Raw genomic sequence first — 27,080 nt, 5'->3', positions numbered from 1 at the left:
CTCAAGAACATGGTCACCACAGTAGCAAAATTTTGCAATGAATAAAGCACTAGAACAAAAACTAATTGGACCATTGGAGGAGTCACATACCGAAGAACAATCCCCCAAAGCAGTTTTGTGAATGGGGCTTTGAGCAAGGAGATCGAAAATGGCAACAAGATGAGCAAGAACACGAGTTTGAGCAATGGAGTGATTTTTTCTGGAGGAAGGAGTGGATGGGTGCTGGAATAAGTGGAGGGGGGCCACGTGGGGCCCACAAGGTCAGGGGCGCGCCCTCCACCCTTGTGGCCAGCTGGTGAGGCCCCCTGGTGTGTTCTTTGCACCAGAAATTCTAAAATATTATAAAAACAATCATACTAAATTTTCAGGGCATTTGGAGAACTTTTATTTTCGGGACATTTTTTATTGCATGGATAATTCAGAAAACAGACCGAAAATACTATTTTTTGCTTTATTCAATCTAAATAATAGAAAGTAAAAGATGGGTACAGAGAGTTGTGCCTTCTAAATTCATCCATCTCATGCTCATCAAAAGGAATCCATTAACAAGGTTGATCAAGTCTTATTAACAAACTTCTTCCGAATGACATGAAACCAGAGAATTTTCAAATAACACTAGGTTACCTCAACGGGGATATGCATGTCCCCAACAATAAGAATATCGTATTTCTTTTTGACAGTAGGAAGAGGGAATTCAAAACCTCCAATAGTAATAGTTGTGTAGCGATCCAACCTCAAACAGTCGAATCTCTGTGCTTAAGTCTCATCCCTGGATCGGTAATGCTGACACACACAATACTCGAAGGATTTATAACAGAGTGCAATCACACACTTATTACATCGAATGTCTCAAAAGAGAACTTATTACAATAAATATGGCTTAAGGCCATCTAAAAGATAACAACGGAAGGCTTGGAAGATAAAGTGAGTCCATCAACTCCAACGGCATAGCTGACTGCACGACAATAACCTAGTGCACCTTACTCTTCGTCTGAAAAGTCTGCAACATGATATGTTGTAGCCCGAAACGGGCACATGGAATATGCTGGCAATATAACACAGTAGAGCATTGAACAGATAAATACTATCACTACATGCATATATGGCTGGTGGAGGCTCTATAGTTATAATGTTTTTGCGAAAAGCCAATTTTTCCTACCACAAAGGAATATATTTTATTTAACTATCATGGTGGTTGAAACATTGAGAAGGTAAATCCCCATCTCAATCCCAATTTAAAAAGTAGTTAACAATCCCAACAAATTAATTTAGAGTGATGAGATCAAATCAAAGATTCAAGTACCAGATACTCAAGATGTCCATAACCAGGGACACGGCTAGCCATGATTAGTTTGTACACTCTTCAGAGGTTTGCGCACTTTTCCCCACAAGACTCGATCTCCTCCGTTGGATTTTCTCGCACTACATGGCGTTTGAGAAACAGATGACCGAGACACAGTCTTTCAGAAACATTAACTCTTTACTCTGGGTGGACGGTTACACCTACTTTCCCCTACATCTGCTAGCCCACCACTGAAAGAGGGCATGCAACATACTCAACTATGCTAGAGCCCATAATAGCTTGTGGCTGCACATGGAAGTTTCTAACATGAATAATCTTATGATCCCTTTGAGCCTGGGTGGCGAACCAAAAGGACAACACTGGTATATCCCCAGGTGCCCGCAACCAATCCACCCAGATGTGTATTTAAGTAGCCACCTTAAGTTAACCATTAATTAACAATCTCACATCTGTCATGGATACTCTCAAACCCAATCCACGTCTACGAGCATAGCATAGCAGTATGAGCTTAACGTAGAATTAACTCCCAAGGGTTTGATATTAGAACAGGTAATAGGTTCTACCTCATCAACTACTTCCCAATACCCAAAAGGTAATCACATCCTAATCATGCAGTGTTTGAGGATTGTAACTAATGCATAAAAACTGGGTATGGAAAGAGTATGATCAATGTGTTACTTGCCTTGGTGACGATCCGCAAACCCTAGAGACTCGTAGTAGCACGCTTCGCACTCCGGGAATTCTATCGCAAACAAACAATAGAATACATAAGCACTCCAGCAATTATGCACGGGTAAAACTCAAATAAGAAGATCAAATCTGAATATCCAACTGAAGAGATTCGATCTGCAAAAAGAATCAATCGAATCGGAGCTACGGAACTGAAACTACGGTCAAAAGAACTTCAAAATCAAATCTGCTTGAAACCAAATTTTCAATTGTCAAAACCTTGCTCAAGTTGATTAAACAGAAAGAGGGGCTCGAGACGAAGATTTTGGCGTTGGTTTCACTGGATTTGGACGAGCGGTTGAAAAGTTACGAGGGTTTGAAGATCAGGGGCTAATCTGCGATAAAAGTAATCGCGGATAGGTCCCTGGCAGGAAAAGAAAATAAAAAGAAAAATCTATCGGATGAACGTCCACTAATTGAGACGAACGGGCGAATGCGTTCGTGAAGAACGAGCTAACGAGCGGATGCTCGGTAAATAACAAAACCGAAGAAAAACCGAACCGAACAAATAAAATAAAAAAACCGATCTAGGGTTTTGAAGAAAACCGGGCGGCTTTTTTTACCTAAAACCGAAAAAAACGGGACGGCGAGATCCGACGGCGGCGGCTCGGATTCCAGCGAGGCGGGGGCGTGCGGCGGCGGTTTTGGCGGCTAGGGCGGTGAGCGGCGAGGCGCGAGCGGCGGCGGCAGACGGCGGTGCGGGCTGCTGCTGCTGCGTTGCGGCAGCGGTAGTGAGAGGAGGCGACAGGGTTGGCGGGATATATATAGGCGGGGGCGGAGCTGGCTTGGGGGAGGGGCGACGGCGGTGGTGGCCATCGGCCACGGCGGCAGCGTCGTGCGCGGCCGGGAATCCCGCTCGGGGTCGGGGACGCGCGAGCTGGGCCGGCTGGGCTTCGGCCCAGTCGGTCCGAAACACATTTTTTTAAATACGATTCCGCCGAGAAATATCCTAATAAAAATATAAAAAATCCAAAAATGTCAAAAACAATTTTCGACGCGTAAATAGAATATTTAGAATATAGTGAACATTTTCTTGGCCTAAAAATGCAATTTTGAAAAATGCATATTTTTTTCTAATTCAAATAAAATAGCAATAAAATCCGAATAAAATTATTTATTTGATTTTAATATTTTTCCTCCAATATTTCTTTATTTTTGGAGAAGTCATATTATCCCCTCTCATATATTTTAATATGAAATATTTCGGAGAGAAAAATAATTAAAACCAAAATGATCCTCTTTTCAATATTCGAGAAAATTCAAATATGAAAATAATTAAATCCCCAACTCTCTCCGTGGGTCCTTGAGTTGCTTAGGATTTTTAGGATCACTACCAAAATGCAAATAAAATATGATATGCATATGATGACCTATGTATAACATTCCAAATTGAAAATTTGGGATGTTACAAACCTACCCCCCTTAAGATGAATCTCGTCCTCGAGATTCGGGTTGGCTAGAAAATAGGTGTGGGTGGTCTTCCCGTAGATCATCCTCTCGTTCCCAGGTGGCTTCATCCTCGGTATGGTGGCTCCACTAAACTTTGCAAAACTTGATAACCTTGTTGCGTGTGATTCGGCTGGCAAACTCGAGATTCCTGACTGGTTTCTTCTCGTAGGTCAGATCACTATCCAACTGAATTGCTTCCAGGGGCACTGTATCTCTCAGAGGAATATCGGTCATCTCAGCATGGCACTTCTTCAACTGGGAAACGTGAAACACATCATGAACTCCTGATAGTCCTTCGGGTAACTCCAACTTGTAGGCTACTTCTCCCATACATTCCAAAACTCTGTATGGTCCTACAAACCTCGGGGCTAACGTTCCCTTGACTCCAAAGCGTTTAACTCCTCGCAGAGGTGACACATGAAGATATGCTCTGTCTCCGATTTCATAGACTACCTCCTTGCGCTTGGTATCGGCATAACTCTTCTGTCTGGACTGAGCTACCTCCAGTCTATCTCGAATTAACTTGACTTTCTCTTCTGACTCTTTGATCAAATCTGGTCCTAACAACTGACGGTCTCCAACTTCATCCCACATCAACGGTGTCCTGCACCTTCGTCCATACAAAGCTTCGAAAGGTGCCATCTTCAAACTGGTCTGGTAGCTGTTGTTGTATGAGAACTCCGCGTAGGGAAAGTTATCATCCCAACTAGATCCATAAACTAGCGCACAAGCTCTCAACATGTCCTCTAGAATCTGATTGACTCTCTCGGTCTGTCCATCTGTCTGCGGATGAAAGGCTGTACTAAACTCTAGTCTGGTCCCCAAAGTCTGGTACAGCTGGTGCCAAAACATTGACGTAAACTAGGTTCCTCTATCTGATACGATGGTCCTCGGAACTCCGTGCAGACATACAATCCTGGTCATATATATCTTGGCCAACTTCGCACTTGTATAGGTGGTTTTCACGGGGATAAAGTGAGCTACTTTGGACAGACGATCAACTACTACCCAAATAGAATCATATCCCGATCGGGTCCTGGGTAATCCGGTGATGAAATCCAAGCCAAGCTTGTCCCACTTCCATTCGGGTATCGGCATAGGCTGCAATAATCCGACTAGCTTCAGATGTTCTGCCTTCACTCTCTGACATGTATCACATACGGCTACATACTCGGCAATATCCTTCTTCATTCCTGTCCACCAGAAACGCTCCTTTAAATCAAAATACATTTTGGTGTTTCCGGGGTGTATCGAGTATGGCGACACTACAAAAAAAAGACACATCCGTGACATTTTGGGCCGAACGAAAAAAAATTCTGTCATACATATGACACTTCTATGACGATAATTGTGACAAAACCCGGTATCATCATAGGTGTGGTGGGCTCCTACTTCTATGACAAAAAATCATGACAGAAAATGGGCTTTTCGTCCTGGGCGGGCCGGAGACGCAGCTGCATGACATTCTTTGGGCCGTCCATGATAGAAAAAATCATGGTAGAAGCGAGGGGGAGGAAAATTTCGGGGAGTTCCCGGTTACGGTGGGAGGTCGGGGGCCGAGCGATGCGCATTTCTCTCGTACACGTACGCGCGTGTGTGCGAGGCATTGGCTCTAACTGAACCCGAGCGAGGCGTTGGGCTGTAACTGAACCCGGGCTATTGCACTGCAGGCTACGCGTTACTAAACCCGAGTGATCGATCGATGGCTGTTAACTGAACCCGATCGAGCGATTCCTTTGCTACTTCTGCTAACTAAAGCCGATCGATTGGATGAACAGTGAGCGTTGCGGGGGGGGGGGGGGGGGGGGTTGGATGAACAGTGAGCGGTGGCGTTGCCTCTGGATGAACAGGACCCCGTGGTGTGGTGGAGGGCTGGATGAACAGTAGATGGTGGCGGGGTGCCCGTGGAGGGCTGGTTGAACAGGACCCCGTGGTGTGGAGGGCTGGATGAACAGTAGACGGTGGAGGGGTGCCCGTGGAGGGGTGGTTGAACAGTAGCCGGTGGAGTAGCGCGTGGTGGAGGTTGGATGAACAGGAGCCCGTGGAGGCTGGAGGAGGTCGACGGTAGCCCGTGGAGGCTGGAGGAGGTCGACGGTAGCCCGTGGAGGCTGGAGGAGGTCGACGGTGGAGATGAACAGTATCCCGTGGAGTCCCGTTTTGCGGTACGCCACACCCCTCCCGATGAACAGGGCCCCCGTTTCGACCGTAGGAGGTCCGTTTCGTCCATTTTGCGGTACGCCACAGCCCTCCCGATCAACAGGACCCCCGTTTCGACCGTAGGAGGTCGGTTTCATCCGTTTTGTGGTACGCCACACCCCTCCCGATCAACAGGACCCCCGTTTCGACCGTAGGAGGTCCGTTTCGTCCGTTTTGCGGTACGCCACACCCCTCCCGATCAACAGGACCCCGTTCCGAACGTAGGAGGTCTATTTCCTCCGTTCTGCGGTACGCCAGGCCTCGTTTCCATCGCCTGTTCCGTCCAAGCCCTCCCGATGAACACGACCACACATTCCGTTCCAACCCAGCCGGTTGGCTCCCATGCGTTCCGTTGCCTCCCGATGAACACGACGCATTCCGTTGCCTCCCGATGAACACGACGCATTCTGTTGCCTCCCCATGAACACGACGCATTCCGTTGCCTCCCCATGAACACGACGCATTCCATTGCCTCCCCATGAACACGACGACGATTTTGTTTCTCCGTTCCGACCCAGCCATGTACACGAGCCCTGGCCGTACCTATGCGCGAGTAGGCGTTCGAGACCCTGCCCGTATGTACACATACGTGGCCGTATTTTCTTTCTTGCACCCTGGCCGCTGTACGTACGTGTACATGCTATGTGCGCGCCTCTACTATGACACGTGCGCGCCTCTACTACGACACGTGCGCGCCTCTACATCGACCAGTATGTACGTACACGTTCGCGGGCAGAATGACAACGCTACGTACGCTTCGACCAGGTGGGTCCCGACTGTCAGGCACTTCCTTGCCTGCGAAGATGTAGCTGGTGGGTCCCAGCAGTCAGGGGGGCGAATCGTTTTGTTTTTTTGCCCGGACGCACTTCCTTGCGTGCGAAGGTGTAGCTGCTGGGTCCCAGCTGTCAGGGGGTGAATCGTTTTTTTTTGCCCGGACGCACTTCCTTGCGTGCGAAGGTGTAGCTGGTGGGTCCCAGCAGTCGGGGGGCGAATCGTTTTTTTCGGACGCACTTCCTTGCGTGCGAAGAAGTAGCTGGTGGGTCCCAGCAGTCAGGGGGCGAATCATTTTTTTCGGACGCACTTCCTTGCGTGCGAAGATGTAGCTCGTGGGTCCCAGCAGTCAGGGGGCGAATCATTTTTTTTGCAAAATACGGTGGCCCGTCCGGTGGGTCCCCGCTGTCAGGTGGAGGAATAATTATTTTGCGCGTAATAAGGATGCACTACCTTGCGGCTGCCGTGGACCCAGCCGTCAGCCTCTCCACGTACAGTCCACGTCCGATGGAAGTCGTTCCTTGACCACGTTGACCACGCCGCGCCGAGAGCACCAGGGCGGTGGACGACGGCGAGGCCTAGGAAGGGGACGACGCGGAGCCGGGGAAGACGCGGCAGTGGATGCACACATGGAGAGGAGTACGAGGGTTTACTGGTTCGGCTACGCTGCCGTCGCCGTAGAATAACAGGGGGTGTGGGTGAGTGGAGGGATGGCCTGGCCAGCGGTGGGAGTAGTAGGGGCGGTGAGGCCTCCGTGGCAGCACAGCCAGCCACGGGAGGCAGGAGCAGGCGGCACGACCGGTGCTGCTTTGGGCGGCTGGAGCAAGAAGACCAGAGGTTGAAGAACCACGACGGCCGTTGGATGGACATCGTACGGTCACTGCAGCTAGAATCGTTTATATTGACTAAGTTGACAAAGCCCTTGGTACGTCAACTTAGTAGGCCCACAGGTCAGCTTCCGAAACGGTGCGCCCCAGATGTCAGGGGGAGGAATCATTTTTTGGGTGGGTGAAGCTAGAATATCCGAGATTGAAGAAGAAGCACGGCATCCGTTGGCTGGACATCCAACGGCCACTGCTGCTAGAACCGTGTGTTGACTATAAGTTGACAAAGCCTTGCATACGCGTCAACTCTGTTATTTTAGGGGACGCGTCAACTTAGTAAGGCCAGAAGTGTGTGGCAGAGAACTTATAGCCCATTTGAGATTTGTAAGAATGTGTAGCCCATTTTTGAATTCTAATGGAATTTACTACAGCCCATTTACAGTTTGTTAAAAGTACAGCCCATTTCAACCAACCGTTCAAAACAGAATTCAATAAAATTTCCCACATTTTGATGGGATCCGAAATATTTTTATCCCGAAATTTCTAGTCAAATTAAATACAATTTCAATATAAATTTATATTACGTAAAAATCCAACGAAACATTGCGCTCGCAACAATTAATGAAATTAAAATTTTCAATATCCAAAAATAATATTTTATAAAGTAATCACGTGTTTGGTGCATTTTTTTATAGTTACTGCCCAGTTTTTATAATTACATCCCATTTATTATTTCTTAAAGCCCATTTTCTTGTTAAGCCTAATGCATCCCTCCTAGGAAAGATTTGCAGCCCAGCGGGGCGGAGAATAACAACTTGATCTTGCTTGGGTATTCCTAAAAAAAGTATAGCTGGGCTAGCCATTTTCAGCTTGAAAAAATTTAATATCTGGGCTGGATATCTGGCCTGGACTAGACGGGCCACAGCCCGCCCAGTTAATACCTGCAGCGATGTTTTCGTTGTTGTTCAGAGGAGAAAAATTAATATCTGGGCTAAACATCAAAAAACTCTGCAGTGCTCACACCTCAAAAACACAAATACTGCTCGAGCTGCTTGGTCCCAGCTGTCGGCCGCTTCTTGTGCAATTCTCTCGTTTATTGACTACTACATAGGTTGACAATGGTGTGGGACCGTGATGTCAGGAAACCAGGAGGAAGCAAAATAAATTATAGTTATATATATAATAAGGAGGCACTTGCGTACGTGAGGCTATGGACCTGGTGGGTCCCCATTGTCATCCTCTCCAAGTAAAGTCATCTCCTCGCCCGCGCGCGCTTTCCGCCCGAAACAGTCAGCGCCCCCGCCCCGCTTCCCGGTGCAGGCGATTGCTCCGCCTTCAAACGACACAACTGCCGTCCGTCCGTCCATCTGCCGCCCACATTAATGATACGCGGTTGCCGAGGCGGCTACTCCGGCGCCACACGTCCGCCCCTCCGCCCGCCCACCATTGCTATATAAACTGCTACGCCGGCCATAGCCGCATTCATCCGCATCCGTTCCCTTTCTCCTGTCCACACCACTACTGCCCACCATGGCTTCCTCGCACTCCAGCGCTCTCCGGGACGGGCGGACGACGGATCACAAGGAGATGGCAGCCATTGCTGCCAACCGGCTGGCCGGCAGGCAGCCGGAGGACGACGACGTCCCAATGGAGAACATGGTAGTCGACGATCCGGCGCCAACCCCCTCCTCCGCGCCATCCTTGCCGGTGTATTGCACCATGACCATCGGCGAGGCCCGTGCACAATATATGGACAGGGTGAGGCAGATGCGTGAGGAGCAGTTCCGAGAGGCGCAGGCTGATGCCGCCTACAACCACCATCTCCTCCAGGAGCACCTGCAGGCGGAGGAGCAGATCGCCGCGGAGTGGGCGGAGCAGGAGGCGCTGCTCGACTCGTACCGCTCTGCCCGCAAGGGCCGCCTCGAGTGCTGGCGGTACCGCATGCGGGTGGCGGAGGCTGCGGCCGCCTACAAAGAGGCTAGCAAAGAGGGCGATGAAGCGGGCGAGGCGCTGTTTGGCGAGACCGAGGACGAGGCAGAGGACAATGCCGGCTTCGACGAGTCCCCGCTTCGCTGGCGTCGACGAGGCCCTGCTCCGCCGAGGCCCCGCGGCGCCAACAACGAGGCAGAGGACACCGCCGGCTCCGCCGAGGCCCCGCCCCGCCAACAACGAGGCAGAGGACATCGCCGGCTCAGCCGAGGCCCCACCCTGCCGGCGACGTGGGGGAGGATTTCCACCGCTCCGCTGAGGCGCCGCCCGCCGGCAACGAGACAGAGGACATCGCCGGCTCCGCCGAGGCCCCGCCCCGCTGCCAACGAGGCCGCGCCACACAAAAAACAAGGAAGAGTATAACACGGTAGGTCGCCGCCGCTCGGGTCCAAGTAAGGCCACCGCTGCTACCCTCCGGTTGAAGCCAAGCTAGGCGGGTTGCCCATTGACGGCCGGTTAGCTTCTTGGCAGCGACATGGAGTCGGAGAGCTGCGCTGGAGAAGAACGCTGCTTCTACTTATCTGCTGGTGCAGTTGGCTGACTGACATGTGGGCCCAACAGGCCACATGTCAGTTACGCAACTGCACCTACAGTTAAGTCAGTGAAGCTTCTGTTCGGCTCAGCGGGACACAGGTGGGTAGCTTCGGTTAATTAATTATACCTCCAGCGCACCCCTTTTTAGTTGAAGAATGTATGAATGTAATGAAATCCGGCATGTTTATATGAAATCCGACCGTGTATGAATGAATTTATTTCGATTAGTTCGAATTCCTGTATCACTGGCATTGGATGAACATGCAAAACAATACGTACTAGCATTATTCCCAGGGTGATCACCTCGTTTGCAGCAGTTTCACATGTACTCCCTCCGGTCCTTTCTAGTCGTGCATACAAGTTTTGTCTGCAGTCAAAGTATCTCTACTTTGACCAATCTTATACAAAAAAGTACGCACTTTCACAATGTGCGAAGTAAAAAGGAACAGAAGGAGTACAAAGAGTTTGAGCAGCTTTTTAGCGTTTCTGTACATTGCAATCAAACACACAGGCCTGGCAATTCATAGAGAACATTCAAAACAATCGATGATTATGCATCTCAGCGACTCACATGTCAGAGGCAATATTTACTTCACAACTAAATAATAAAGAAAAAATTGATCGACGCTGCTGACAGCAAAGGGCGTCCCATTCGAAAATATCAAACGCATGTCTTGCTAAAATCAATGAGCAAAATTTGACAAGGTTGTCCCATTCCAAAATATCAAATGCCTACGATTGTGGAATGGGCAGGGTTTGCCATCAGTTCGGACATTGACATGGCACCTCGTGCTAAATAAACCAGTTGTTCTTTTTGTGCAGTTCCACCAAAATCAACCAAATTCGCGGGTAGCTTGTATGATTTCGCCCTTATATGTTGCAACGCCTTGAACTTATCGGCACCTCCTTTCTTGTGGTGGAAATGAATGATTCGATGTATTCATGAACATTTTGTGCAGTTCCCATTGAAATCAAGCTGAGCACCCCTGTTTGCACAAATACAAAAAAGTGATTAGTATAAAGCAAACTGTACTATGAATTGACAGTTTCAACAGGCACATACATGGTCCATGTAGAGCACACTTTTAGAAAAATGGAACTCACCAGAAATAATCCTAGAACAACATTGTACTCGCGCATCATAGCAAAAAATGGAGATTTGTCAGTCCTTCTGAGCTGAAGTTAGTTTGGTCTTGTGGGGAGTAATGTAACCATCCTTCAACTGCTCCTTCTGATGAGAAGATAGACAGGGCTTCTTCATCCTGGCAAAATCGAAACTAGTCACTTCACGTACTCCATATTCTTCTTCAGAGGAAGATGATCCTGTTGTGCAAAGACAAGAGGACTACTAAATGCTAGAATCCCTGTTTGCTCGAAGAAAAGGAAAGGAAATATTTAAAACAGCACAAATGAAGCACTTCTCAAGGACAATACCACTTTTTCATGACAGTATCTAAATAGTAGCACAACACCAATAGAGATGACAAAGCTCGATCATATGGATGAAATCAGTGGGCGAGTACCAACCTTTGTCAGGAGGCTTATTGTGTAGAGCATACAGATGAAGCACTTCTCCGAAACCATCTGTTGCTATCTACGGTGGTGGCCATGCTTACTATATACTCCTCGATTAGTTTAATGTTTCCAACATCTTCTTGTGCAGTTCCACTAAAATATATGGTATCTTCAAAGAAGATCCCTGTTTGCACAAGTAGAGATAATTACATATTACATTAAGAGTGGCATCAAATCAGTGGCAAAACAATTGCTCGTTCCAGCCATAGCAATAAATTAAGATGCAAAACTTTATCATTACTTGTGTCATCACAGTTCCAGTGCTTCGTTACAGCACCGGGAGTTGATTTTTGTTTTTCTTCCGCTTGTTCTTCCCCTTCATCACTTGGTTCAATAACAGACAAGCTTCGCCTTCAATGTAAGATTTGGCATGTCAATTAGGGAGCACAAGTATAGTACTAAACTTAATTTTCTGATGAAAGTGGCAAAATACAGGCCAGCAGTTGTGAAATATCCTTATCTTACCTCAATGGGATATTACGGTGCACATACAGATTGGAAGTCTTGTCTCCATTTGTGCAGTTCACTAAAATCAAGCAACATTATCGTACAAGTAGCACAACATATGAAAGCACACTGCAGAATCATGTGAAAGAAGGCTAGTACTGTCCTCTCATGATGCGGAATTCAAACAACTCACAAGAAGAAGATCTGAACCAAATTCGCCTTCACGGATAGGAAGTAAGATCTCCTCTTGTGCAGTTCCACTAAGATCAAGCAATCAAGCAACATTGTCGGTGTGACATTTTGGTTGAACTGCACAAGACACTCTTAAAACAGAAGTGTTTTGTGCAGTGCAACAAAAGGTCACAATGGCAACGAGGTGAAGTAGATAACCCTGTTTACACAGAGGTGCAAAGGAAACAATTAGTGGTCAATAACGGTGGATGACACAGAAGCCAACAAAAAGAAGCATCTACCTTATCTAAATGGGAAAGAAAGCAAGACAGTAGCATTTCTCAAACGGTGGCATTGATTAATATTAACATAGAGATTATATTAACAATAAAATTCGTTAAACATGTAATTTGCTTTTAACTGTGGCATTGCATCAATTTTCCAGCAGCATTATTAGAGGGTGTTTGTTTACAGGGACATTTTGGTGTAGGGACTAAAAAAACTCCGTGTCAGTCCCATCTAAACCAAACAGGGGGGACTTTTAGGGACTAAAAGTGGGCATTTGGGACTAAAGAAAGAAGACCCTGAGGGAGTCTTTTTGGGACTTTTTCCAACAGTTGCCCCTGCCACGCATCGCACCTTGTCTCTATTAGTTCATTAGTAGGGGTAACATGGTCTTTTAGCATGTCATTTAATAACCTCTAGTCCATGTTTAGTCCCTGGAACCAAGCAGGTAGGGACTAGGGAGTTTTTAACCAAACAGGGCTTAGATTAACAACAGCTAATGAGTTGCACAGGACAGTGGACGCACCAGCACCATGTGCATCTACCGATGTACTGTGGTCATGCACAGTCTGTTGCAACAAAGAACAAACAATCAAGGAGCATATTTGTGTTGGTCCTAGTTTTGTTATCTTTAGACACCTTTCCCTATGTGAGCGCAGCAAATCTAGTCCTGCTCAAACTCTACAGCCTTGTCCCTTCCTTTCCTTTTTGAACTAGTACTTTCGCCCCTTCCTTTCCTCTTTGAACCACGTCCTAGATTTATGCGATACAACTTTCCCCACTACTTTCCCCCATTCCTTTCCTCTTTGAACCACGTCCTAGATTCATGCTATACAACTTTCCCCCTTCATTTCCTCTTTGAACCACGTCCTAGATTCATGCTATATACAACTTTTCCCACTACTTTCCCCAACTCCTTTCCTCTTTGAACCACGTCCTAGATTCATGGTATACATGCAGCTAGAGCAATGCATGTGGAGTAAGTAAATTATACCTTCAGGTTCTTGGGGCGTGGTTCGGTGGGCGACGGGACGGCAGCGAAGAAGAAGGGGTCGGAGGCCCTCCCGCGCTGCCGCTGGGTGGAAAGTGAACAGCTGCGCCGGTAGTCCCTCGCCGACGGCGACAGTGTTAAGCCTCCTTCCTTTCCCGGTGGACGGATCCTGCCGGCTCTTTGAGCAGCAGAGAGGGGAGAGAGAGGCCAACGAAGTCTTGTTTAGATCTGGAGAGGGCGAGAGAGTGTGAAGAGAGCAACTACAAGCGTTGAGGCTCCAGCGGGAGAGGGCGAGAGAGTGTGAAGAGAGCAACTACAAGCGCTGAGGCTCCAGCGTGTATATATATACTGGAGAGAGAGTGTGAAGCGTGCAAACCCTAGAAAACATTTTGACCAGTCAAAGAATCCTCCTGGCACAAATTATGCTCAAGTGTAGTTATCGAACCCGAGACCTCAAGTTTGATGAGCGAACAGGCTAATCAACTACACAACCCTCCCGTTATGTTCAACGAGAGGGAAATAACCTTTTATACATTCCTGCATTCGTGTGACAAGCATGCCGTGTTTTTTTGTGTGTGTGGGAGTCATTGGGATTTCAATCATAATCGTGTCATGTGGCTTTGATGGTAAGACTATCCACAGTGGTGCAGAAATAATGCAGCCTTAGTCACCTTACCTCTCTCCACGTAGTACGTTGGGTCCCACCAGTCAGAGGGTGAAACAAACAAATTAATAAGAAAAATTAAAAGCGCCAGCGGTGTATCTTACCTCACACATCTCGCTACTGCTCGGGAACACTGTCCAATTGATCCCTCTGTTCGCTCACATACTATTTTAAGTGAATCCTTATTATAACATGCACACAAATTTTGGGCACTTGTATTCGACTTAAGTCAGTGTGCCACCGTATCTCGTATACTTACTACTCCCTCCGTCTAGGTGTAATAAGTCACGTTAGAAGGTGCAACGGGACCAAGGTGCGTGCGTGTGCGTGTGTGTGTTTAACAGCATGTCTGTGTTAGAGAGAGCGACAGATCGACCTACTCCTACAGAGAGATGTTGTGTAGTGTACGATTTTAGCCGCGAGAGTCGGTGCATCCTCTCGTTTCCGGGCATGTCCGGTAGGGACATGCGGACAGCTGCCATGCCCGCTCCTGACCAGCCTGGCCCACCCAAAGCCCCTCCATCGCCCGCGCGCTTCCCGCCCGAAACGATCAGCACCGCTCCAAAGAATCGGATCTGCATTCATGCCCGGGCAGAGCGGACGCGACCTCTCACTGGCGCAAGAGTGATGGTTGCTTCGTCCGTCCAACTTACTGTTGGGTCTCTGTGATTTGACGGCTCATTGGTCTTTATTACTGAGGTGGTAGGACTGCTGGATGTCCCACGCTTTCGGCGAAAGGAGGTACTACTACTAGATTACAGTTTTCTCCATTCTTACAGCGGAGGCGTGCAAGAGCAGTGAAAACACGCAGGCTCAGTGATTACATGGCCCACCTCACACTATCACTGTGCGACACCTAACTCTTTACATAGCACTCCCTCCGTTCCTAAATATTACTAGATGAGTCCCCGCGCGTTGCCGCGGAACAGCGGTATATCTCTCTGCGCAAAATTATCGATTTCATAGAACTAAAAAAAACTCTATAACCGCATGACAAATGTGGTAGCCAAACTAAATAAACTCCCATCATCATTTAGATCATCCCACGTAAGGAAAAAAGATCAGCCAACTCCTACTGCATAATGGGATTATATTTTTCTTTTTGACATGTTAATGGGACTTAAAAGCTCACTTACATGCATGCTACCGGTGCATGCTTGCATGCAGACATGTTGATGTGATTTAAAACCCACTCACATGCATGTGCCATGGTATTTCTGCATGCTTGCATGTGGCTTAGTGCGGAGCCTCTCAACGTCTAGATCAGACGGCTATTATGGACTGATTTACTTCATCTAACGGCTACATCAATTTTGATGATGTGGCTCAAGGAGAGGATAGAGAATTCCTAGTAGTGGGGGCTAGCTATTACTAGTAGATAAGTCTTTGTAGAGATTCCACTACATACGGAACAAAATGAATGAATCTACACTTAAAATGCATCTATATACATCCGCATGTGGTTCATGGTGAAATCTCTACAAAGACTTATATTTAGGAACGGAGGAAGTACTAGTATAGTACGTACTGTAATTTATCAGCGAGATAAATTTGTACAATGCTATGAAGCTTCCAGCTTCTGTTACATGTATCTTGCGTCCAAGGTTGCCCGTTGCAACATTTCATCAAATACAAAGGAGACTAACATGCATGCTATTGCATCTCAATGATTGACAGATCATAGCAAATATGTACTCCCTCCGTTCCAAAATAAGTGTCTCAACTTTGTGCAAACTTTAGTACAAAGTTGTACTACTACTAATGTTGACACTTATTTTGGAACAGAGGCAGCTAAAGAAAAAAACAATCCATGCAGTCCCTAGCCCTTGGACCGTGAACCCTGACCAGGCTTCAATTTGCTGGCAACGTTCGAGCTTCCTAATAAATGAAGTTTGCAACCTTTTGACCATCGGATCATTTTGTGCAGTTTCACCAAAATCGAGATGAGCATCCCTGTGGCAAAGAAATTGAAGAAGCGTGATTAGAATAAGATTACTGGGACTAGTTGATGAGACATAAACTCATCACAAATACAGTACGTAGAAGCCAGTAGAGGTATGTGCGGGGCAAAGAAGTAGAGAAATATCCGCAGGGAGTGATGTGGGCAGCTGGAGCAGTGGTGCAAGCCGGCTGTAAAGGGAGTTGTACCTGAGGGACGTAGCTCAACCTTGAGGAGGGCGGCGGGAGGCGGCAAGTGCCCACGTCGCGGCAGTGAGCAAGGGACGAAGGCAACCTCACCGGCTTTGTGAGAGAGAACGGCGGGGACCCCTGATCGGGACGTGCCAACAGTGGGTTTTCGCCGTCGGCGACGGCCACCGCATCTACACTAAGCATCCACCCCTTCCCCAAGCGGACGTGATCCGCCGGGATGTTAGAGATGTGGCCACAGTCGTTTTGTGCGAGAGAGTGTGAAGAGAGCAACCCCAGCAAGCAACCATGTAGGCTGGCCCGTCCTGACTATGTATATAGTGGAGTGGTTTCCTTTTCTCTCCATATGAACCTATCATATTGCGTACGTGCCACTGAAGAAAAAAAACTTTATTTATAAATGACGCGGCACCTACTACTCGTTCTCCTATAACCTTGCGCTTGGCATCTCCAAAGTATTAACCTTGCGATTGGCTCTTCGCCTCTTCGGGAAGTCGAGCAATAATGGTAGTGCAGTATATATCGTTTTGGCTATATGAGACCGAATGAATTGCCGCACGTCCACCACGTGGGCGAGGGTCGAGGGAGAGTGCTACGTACGGAGCAAAATGAGTGAATCTACACTCTAAAATACGTCTATATACATCAGTGTTTGGAGTATGTACTAGTAGTTCATATTGAAATCTACTAAAGGACATATATATTCCAAACAATATGATATAATCTCTATAACCAAGGTAGTAGGGACGAGGACTAAACGGAAGGAGTAGTAAATTTTTCTCCTCGTCCTGCGAGCCACCGCACGCATGGGCGAGGGAGCGGGCGTAAGGCGGAGCAAGCTTCACCTCATCCTGCGAGCCACCGCGCCCGTGGGCGGGGGAGACGGCGTACTAAGCAAGCTTCTCCTCGTTCTGCGAGTTGACGGGACACATCAAAAGTACTTCAGTGTATAGAGCCTTGCCTCTAAGGTAGGCCCCACATGGTTTGCCTCTTTTTTTAACATAACACGTCAAGTCGCAATTTGTTTGTTCACCCGTGGTAGACGATCCTCCCTCCACCAAGTGGACAACTAGTACACGTGCCAAATTACCACGTGGGCTGCCTTTTTCGTACAGAAATGAGCTCCACCGTGTACCCGCGCGGGTGTGGTTGGGAAAGAGACGGGAGTACGTGCGTCGTGCATGCACCTCTTCTCTTCGTGCACGTCCCCCACCTACGTGGGTGTGTGAGAGAGATACAAACCGTGTTCGTGAGTGTTTTTGTTTTGGGGTGGGGGTGGGGTGGGGGGTTGATTTCGTGAATTATTTGTGGGAATATGTGTCGATGACATCTCAAACAAAATTTTGCATGCAATGTGTGTGAAATGGAGGCCTATCCATATCATACATAGAGGGCCGGGCAATCCACGAGAAGAGAGGGAGGGGTCATAGTTATCGATAGAGTAGAAGAGAGGATCAAGTGGGTGGGTGCGAGATCGATGAAGAGAGCCATCGAAATTGTGTGTGTGTGCAAGTCAAAGATATAGGGCGACTGGCCTACCGGAACGTTAGAGGGCACATGTCAAGTTTGTGTGTGGCAGGGAGACATGACTAGAGCACTCGATGTATCGGTGTGTGGAGGGGTAGGCAGAGGCCTAACTATAGAGGTAGAATGACTCGTATATGTGTTGAGAAGGAGAGACCCAGCTATGTCTTGAGGGAGATCGGTCGACATCCATACATAACTGAAGGACGGGAAATATGATGGGACAGAGAGAGAGAGAGAGAGGAGAGAGAGGGAGAGGGAGAGGGAGGGAGAGGGGTAGAGTGCTGGATGGGTGATGGAGTTGCTTCTCGAAGATGGTGGGAGAGGCCTACTAGACAAACTGAGCGTGGACTGCAATGTTATCAATAAGAGTGGGGATGTGTTTCTGTGTGTGCCTGTGCGTGATAGATCTGTCGGGACGCATCCATGGATGATGAAGGGGAACCATGTGTTTGGTAAGCAAACCTAACTAGATCGGTAGATCAATTGTTGTTTGTCGGAGGAAGGGAGAGACACAACTAATGAGGTAGATCGATTGATGTGTGGGTAAAAACGAGTTATAAGGACCTAGCTAGCTATATGTATAGCGAGAGATCAGTCGGTGTACGTCCATTTGTTAGAGGCAAATAAGGCCCAGCGAGACGGATAGACAAAGAGAATGGAGCTAGGAGGTGGTGCGAGAGGCCCAACTACTAGCTAGATAGGGGGAGGAGTGTGCGGTTGTGAGATCGATGAAAAGAGGGGCGAGAGTTTACACGTGTGTCTGACCGTATGAGAGACATGAGGCAAGGACACATAAAGGAGGAGATTGAAGGTGTGTGTGTATGTTGTAGGCAGGCATCGCTGGAGAGGTTTATCGATCGGTGTGTGTCGGAAAGGAGTTGTGGAGACTCTGGGAGAACAATCTAAAGAAAAAAATTAATGTGCCCAGTGGATAGAATGCCGAGGGAGGGGGAGGGCGAGGAGGTCATGTGCATGCACGAGAGAAAGTTAGTGGTAGCTACAAAGGTTAGAGGATTGTGTGGGTGTAAGAGACTAACAAAGATCATAATTTGATATGAAAGCGGATTCATATATTTGAATAGGAGATCATAGTGTTTTAAACATTGCATGCATGAATATAGCGGTGATACACGTGTTGTGCACATGTTATACCATAATGTGATAATGCATGGCGTTTGCAAATCACAGCTAAATGCCGAACAATCTAAACCATACTATACATCAAACAATCTCACATTTTATTTGAATTTGTGATAATGTGTGGCGTTTGCAGCTTACAACTAAATATCGAACAATCTAAACAATACTATATATCGAACATTCTCACATTTTATTTGAATTTGTGGCAATGTGTGGTGTTTGCAACTCACATCTAAATACTTGTAGGCGTAGGGGGGCGGGGCACCATACATAATGTGGTAAACACATTATACATATGAGACATGGTTTAGATTATGAAGATCTAGCTAGAGCTAGAAATGTAATGTGATTTGAAATCAAAATAAAGTGGATTCAAAAAATCTAGTTCGAGTTCATATAGTACACATAGTTCATATGTAACTCGAGACTAATCATGTGGTGTGTTGTGAAGATAATACACAAACGATGGTTAAACTTGACAATAATGATGATTGTAGATCTTATTAAAACAGAGAAATGAATTCAAATGCTTTGACTTCACAACAATCATTACTGTAGATCTTATTCAAATAGAGAAACGAATTCAAATTTAGTTCATATTGAAGCGGTAGTATATACGTTTGGAATGCACTAAAACGTTCATTTGAGTAGTAGGTTGCATGCATTATACACGTAGCGAAATATTTTAATTGAACATAACATGAATTCAAAGTTTTGAATGACATTTGTAGTGCGCATTGATTTGGTACAGTACACGTTAGGCTTGTCCGGAAATTTCAACCCGCGCCTTATTAGCCCGAAATATTTAAGATATATCTTTGTCTCGTTGTGCTCCGACAACTCCCTCCATCTCAACCCGCGCCTTGCTATTCCGAAATTACAACGCGCGCGAAAACTCCCACCTCCTGTGAAATCTCGACACGCGAAATGCTCGTGGTACCCCTGAACCGAAAGAACCGCCTCAAATCGGTGGGGGTACTTTCGTAACTTACCCCACATTTCGAACAAGCGCGTCTCTAAGCCATGGTTCCCCACTGCCATCCCATCCGCCCACCCATTCGTACACCGAGGCCGCGAAAACCCGCGACGAAACCCCACACCCTGCTTCGTCCGCCACCCAGCCGGAGCCTCTTCCCCGACGACGTCGTCCACAGCAACACCTCGACGTCCCTCATCCACCGTACCGGATGAGGATCCGTCGTCGATCTCATTGTCCCGCCGGTTCAGCCACCTTGTCCTCCACCTCCAAGGGGCTGCCCCGACGTTCCCCTCATCTTTCGCGCCACCTCCATTCCCACACCGCCGTCTTCACCTGCACCGCTGGAAGAGCATCATCATCACCATTTCCTCGGATGAAGCTGCGGCCTAATCGGCGCCACCAAAGAGGTTGTACACTAATCGCCGCATTTTCTTCTTGATTCGATCTCACGGTGCTGCCGGCGCTCGGTCCCGAGCCGACACGGCGGCGTCGCCGGCCACTTCCTCCACGGCGTCGCTCCCTCGGCGGCGACGTCCACATCAGTAGGAGCTGCTGCTGCTTTAGCTCTCGCTCGCGCTGCTGCTCTGCTCTTGCTCTCGGTCCCCTGCCTGGTCTGCTCTTGCTATTGCTCTTGCTCGCGCTGCTGCTCTCGCTCTTGCTCTTGCTTGCGATGCTGCTCCGATTTAGCTACACTTCAACCAACTGAATCGACTTTTGGGTCAGTCGATTTTCAGGGGTGGGGGTGTAACGCCCCGGATGTAACTTTCCATATTTGTAACTCCAACTCTTGCCATTTTCGGCTATGTGTTATGATATTCCCTTCGTGGTCGGGTTTTGTCTTTCGTTTTGCATTTTGTTCATGTCATGCATCTCATATCATGTCATCATGTGCATTGCATTTGCATACGTGTTCGTCTCATGCGTCCGAGCATTTTCCCCGTTGTCCGTTTTGCAATCCGGCACTCCCACATGCACCGGCGCACCCCCTCTTGTCTCTTTTCGTGAGCGGGTGTTAAACGTTCTCGGAATGGACCGAGGTTTGCCAAGTGGCCTTGGTATACCACCGGTAGACCACCTGTCAAGTTTCGTTCCATTTGGAGGTCGTTTGACGCTCTAACGGTTAACCGGGTAACCGCAAAGGTCTGTTGTGTGTTGCAGCAAACCCCCCTCCTAACAGCCCAATAACCCATCTAAGTCACCTCCATGCTCTCTGTCGTTCGATCACGATCGTGTGGGCGAAAATCTCACTCCATTTGGAGTCTCCTAGCTCCCTCTAGCTATAAATAGGTGATCCCCCCCGAAATTTTCGCAGATCAAACCCTAGCCACCGCTCCCTCCGCGCCCCGGACACGTCCGCCCGGCGCCGGACGAATCCCGCCACCGCGCCCGACCAACCGGGAGCCGCCACGTGGCGCGCCGCCGAAGCCCGCTCGGCCCGTTCCCGGCCCCCGCGGCCCGGGACGCCGCCGCCGCCCGTCGCCGTTCGGCCGCCGCTCTGGCGACCTGGCCGCCTCTCCGCCGCGCGCCCGGACGCCGCCTCCCCCGGCGAGCTCCTCCGCCCGCGCCGCCCCGCAACTCCGGCGCCCCTCTCCGGCTTCCTCCGGCCGGCCCCGACCTCCCTCGTCCTTCCGGCCGGCTACCACCGTCTCCGTCTCCGGCGAACAAGCTCCAGCCAGCTCAACCGAGCCGCGCCAGATCCCGATCCAAAACGAGGTCGACTCCCCCCCCCCCCCTCGAAATCCTCCAAGTCCCGATTATTTTCACATTATGTGCTCGTGTTCATCACATCATATCTCATGGCATACTGCTTTGTTTAGCGTGAATGATATATCGAAATGTTCGCCTCGAGATGCTCTTCATTTTGTTCCATTGTGCCATGCTTGTTTGAGTCCATCTTGATGCCCAAATCTCTGGTGCAAGAGTGCTATATGATGTTTACTGCTGTTACTTATCAGAATTTGGTGTTTTGTTATTTTTGCTACATTTGATGTGTGCATCTTATGGGCATGAGATCTACAGGTGTTTTGATATATGCCATGCCATATTTACAGAGGTATATGTCATGTATTTTTGTGATCTATGTGGTGACTAGCACAAGCATGCAAACTAGGCTTCGTGATGTTTCTGTTTTTCAGAGACTTAGAATTTGGCTAAGTCTGTGACTTCTGTTATTTTGTTGCCATGTATCCATGTGTCTACAGTGAGATCCATGCTTCTTTTTGGCATGTTCAGTAAGGATGTTTTGTAGATATAGTTGTGCTCTATCCATCCATGCCCCTTTTTTCAATTATGGAGTGCCCTAGCATGCCTTAATCTTGCTCTACTTTTGCTATAAAATGTTCCTGGCAGATTGTTAACATGATATTAGATTTTGCCAAGGTTGTTGTAGTTGATCCATATATGCTATGAACTTTCTCTTGCCATGGATAGATTCATAAACATTCTATCTTTCTGTAGGTATGCTTGTTTTGTCATGCATTGCTTTGTGATGCGTGAATCTAGCTCACAAAGATGCCTTCATAATGCTGTTAATGCCATGTTCTGTTTTCTGCTGTCTGAAACCTGTTAATGGAACTTGCTATGTTTACATAGGTGCCATCATATCTTCTGATCCTTTTTGGCTCATGGTCAGTAAGGGACTTTTGTTATATGCTTTTATTAGAATCATTCCATGCCTTGTTTTGTTATGTTAGATTCCTGAAGCATGTTGATTGCTTGCTCTAAACATGGCTTCCTGATGTTATTTCTACCATGTTCAGTATTTTCACCAAGTCTGTGAAGCTGATATCTTTTGCACTTTTGACATGCTTGTTTGAACCTGTTATGGTATGATCTAGCTGTAGCTCAGTGTTCATCTTTTGTCAAGCATATCCTGTAGATTACTTCCATATGCTTTGTTGCTATGTTGGGGTGCTGTAGCATAATTACTTGATGTATTCTAAGTGCTATCATGCTGTTAATCGCAGAATCGTGTCATTCTTGTTTTGCTTGCCATTTGCAAACCGTGCATCCGTTTCCGGTGATCTTTATATCGATTTCGACCGAAATCATCTCATCTTTCCGGTGGCATACTTGGTTTGCTAAGTTACTGCATTGTTCATCCTTTTCTTCCGGAGCACTCATACGCATCGCATATCATATCTCGCATATCATGCATGTATTGCATCATGTTGCTTGTGCATTTCCCGTGATTGATTGTGGTTCCATTGCTTGTGTTCTTGCTATGGGTAGAGCCGGGAGACGAGTTCGTGAACGAGGAACCTGTTGAGTACGCTTACGAGGATCAAGCTTTCGACAACTCTGAGAACCTTGTAGGCAAGATGACCATACCCTCGAAATCACTTCTATCTTTGCTTTGCTAGTTGTTCGATTCTACTGCCATGCTGCGCTACCTACCACTTGCTATATCATGCCTCCCATATTGCCATGTTAAGCCTCTAACCATCCTTTCCTAGCAAACCGTTGTTTGGCTAAGTTACCGCTTGTGCTCAGCCCTTCTTATAGCGTTGCTAGTTGCAGGTGAAGTGAAGTTGGTTCCATGTTGGAACATGGATATATTGGCATATCACAATATCTCTTTAATTAACGCATCAATATATTTGGTAAAGGGTGGAAGGCTCGGCATTATGCCTGGTGTTTTGTTCCACTCTTGCCGCCCTAGTTTCCGTCATACCGGTATTATGTTCCTTGAGTTTGCGTTCCTTACGCGGTTGGGTGATTTATGGGACCCCCTTGACAGTTCGCCTTGAATAAAACTCCTCCAGCAAGGCCCAACCTTGGTTTTACCATTTGCCACCTAAGCCTTTTTCCCTTGGGTTTTCGCGAGCCCGAGGGTCATCTTTATTTTAACCCCCCCCCCCCCCCGGGCCAGTGCTCCTTCGAGTGTTGGTCCGAACCGAGTAGACTGCGGGGCCACCTTGGGGAAACTTGAGCCCTGGTTTTACTCATAGGATGCTCATCCGTTGTGCCCTGAGAACGAGATATGTGCAGCTCCTATCAGGATTTGTCGGCACATCGGGCGGCTTTGCTGGTCTTGTTTTACCATTGTCGAAATGTCTTGTAAACCGGGATTCCGAGACTGATCGGGTCTTCCCAGGAGAAGGTTTATCCTTCGTTGACCGTGAGAGCTTATAATGGGCTAAGTTGGGACACCCCTGCAGGGTATTATCTTTCGAAAGTCGTGCCCGCGGTTATGTGGCAGATGGGAATTTGTTAATGTCCGGTTGTAGAGAACTTGACACTTGACTTAATTAAAATACATCAACCGCGTGTGTAGCCGTGATGGTCTCTTCTCGGTGGAGTCCGAGAAGTGAACACGGTTTGAGTTAGGAATGACCGTAAGTAGTTTCAGGATCACTTCTTGATCATTTCTAGCTTCGCGACCGTTGCGTTGCTTCTCTTCTCGCTCTCATTTGCGTATGTTAGCCACCATATATGCTTAGTGCCTGCTGCAGCTCCACCTCATTACACCATCCTTTTCTATAAGCTTAAATAGTCTTGATCTCGTGGGTGTGAGATTGTTGAGTCCTCGTGACTCACAGATTCTACCAAAACAGTTGCAGGTGCCGATGATACCAGTGCAGATGACGCAACCGAGCTCAAGTGGGAGTTCGACGAGGAACGTGGTCGTTACTATGTTTCTTTTCCTGATGATCAGTAGTGGAGCCCAGTTGGGACGATCGGGGATCTAGCATTTGGGGTTATCTTATTTTCATTTGGATTTGACCATAGTCGGTCCATGTGTGGATGTTGGATGATGTATGAATTAATTTATGTATTGTGTGAAGTGGCGATTGTAAGCCAACTCTCGTTATCCCATTCTTGTTCATTACATGGGATTGTGTGAAGATCACCCTTCTTGCGACAAAACCACAATGCGGTTATGCCTCTAAGTCGTGCCTCGACACGTGGGAGATATAGCCGCATCGTGGGCGTTACAGGGGGGCTCGCTGGGGTGAAGGATTAACCAGCCGCAGCGGGGAGGGGGGCTCGCCGGAGAGGTACCCCACTATCTATCTTAGGGTTCAGGATGGGGGCGGTGGTCGCCGGCGGTGGCGGGGTGTTGGAGGGGCGGTGGCGTGGGGATTGCCGGAGAAAAAGCTCGGCACGGGGGGCCTAGAGGGATGGCCAGGGCGGCGGCGGACCGGCGGTGGGGAGTGTTTTCGGGGCGGGCGGGGCGGCGCACCGCCGGCCGCGGGCGGCGGGGGGCTGCTGTTTGGCCGGTGGTGGCTGGCGGCTCAGGGGGGTGGAGGTTGAAGATGAACCGCAGGCCCTTGATTTCGTATCCAACGGCTGCAAAATCGACTGACCATAGATGAAAAAGTCAGTCGACCGACGTGTAGCCTCACCTTGCTAGTGCGTTCAGTTTCGACAGCAAAATTCAGTTTCGACAGCAAAATTCAGTTTCGACAGTTAAGTTCAGAGATGAGTGGCTGATGTATTTTACATCTAGCACTTTGTGGTTATGTATTTTACGTCATGTATTGGAGATGCTATTAGAATTCCACTCAGGTTAACGTTGTTCGTTGTCTCTCTTGTCTTGCTTCAGCCTCGGCGTCGTACAACTCACCGGAGCTGCTCCAACGACGAAACCCTCCATCACAGCGGAGCAGTACCTCGGGCTCCATCTCCAGACGCCTAAGATCTTCTTCCCCTGCTCCGACAGCAAAGTCAGCCGGAGTATCCTCACCGGCCAACCCAATCACGCTGAGATCGACATGGCTTCGCCAAAGAGGTTGTACACTTGTTGCATCTCTTTTTTACTCTACATGTTATATATATTGTCCACTAAGCACACGGATTTGTTCCTTTAGTGTCTCCTTGAAAGAAAAAACGTAGGAATTTTAATTTTCACTTGTCCTCCTTTTCAAATTCCTATTCATGAAGCACAAGACTAAGAGATAGTAGCATAATAGCTTTATAACCGTACATTTTCTTGTGGTTTGACTTAATCTCACCATGCTTCTTTGCATCCTGTGATCTTCCAATTGTTGTGAATCAAACACCCAGATTGGCAGAAATCCTGTGTTTTTAGATTCTCTGTTTTGCACGTGCATTCCTATCCTATTCCTGTCTATTTCCTATCCCTGCATTGTTGGAATCCTCCAATTCAAACGAGCCCTTACAGAATTACTTCTCTTACAGATAGTTGTCAAAGAAAACCTTGCGTGGTTTGTCCCGCTCCTGCTGCGCCGTCGTCCACCCCAGCTCAGCTGCTCCAACGACAGAAGGGTCCAGCACAGCAGGGATCCGGCCTCCAGACTGTCTTTCGCCGCCTCAGCTCTTCTTCCCCGCCGCTGGCAGCCATGAAAACTGCATTACCATCATCAACCGAGCAGATGACCTCGAGGACTACACGGGTCCGCAAGAGAGGTCGCAATCTTTCGTGTCTGCTTACGTTATGCATCGCTTAATATTACATGCTACTTTATCGTCCTGTTCACCGATTAGACTCTGGGTCAGCTCCAAACTAATGGTCAAACTTGAGTTTTTAAATGGTTGTGGGGTACATATCGGGGCCGCTATCAATTGTATCTATCTACTATCTGGTTAATCTCCGGTGTCTACTATGAGTTTCATGTTGGGTGGGAAACAAACAGTAAAGAAGCCATTATCTGTATTTTTTAACTGAAGCCATTATCTGCCTACTATTAGGTTTTGGGTCTATCCACAGGTTGCTACCATCACTCTGGATTTCTGCATGCACTCCTTACATAATCTCACTATGTTTTATTCCTATGCATGACAGTTATTGTAAACAATGGAACTGAACATATAGAGCAAAAGAGACGAGCCTTGCGTGGCAATAAAATTTCATGCAGACGTCGCTCCATGGTAGGCGCAAAGGCAGCCCCCCCCCACGCATTTCGGATTGTAATCGAGAGGAAGATATCTGTTTGAGGGGGATTCAGAAGGAGAAGACAACTCCTATTACCCCCTGAGGTCTTCGCTCTAACTTGGCATGCTGATGTTGGTTATATCATGCATATGGTGTCTTGCATTGCTTACTTTATACATCAAATATGTCATCTGCTTAGTTTAGACATCCTTTGTGCGAATGCCATCTGTTTAGTTTATTCATCGTTTATGTGAATTATGCAAGGCCATCTTGTTTAGCCAGGCATCATATATGTGAATTTTGCAATGCCATCCTGCTTAGCCAGTCATCTTATATGTAAATTATATCAGGCCATCCCTTTTTTGTTACATATTACATTTGTCAACAATGTTAGTACATTCAACTGCTCTTCGTGTGCATCAGCCATTTGACACGGTGATGGCAAATTCTGGAGTGAAAACAAGATCTTCAGAGCAGACTATGCTATCTGACGAAGCGCATATCTCGCTGGTTACGGATA

The sequence above is a fragment of the Aegilops tauschii genome, chromosome 7 (genome assembly GCF_002575655.3).
Source record: "Aegilops tauschii subsp. strangulata cultivar AL8/78 chromosome 7, Aet v6.0, whole genome shotgun sequence".
Lineage (NCBI taxonomy): Eukaryota > Viridiplantae > Streptophyta > Magnoliopsida > Poales > Poaceae > Aegilops > Aegilops tauschii.
The sequence above is the reverse complement of the archived record's forward strand: the minus strand, read 5'-3'. Positions refer to the sequence as shown.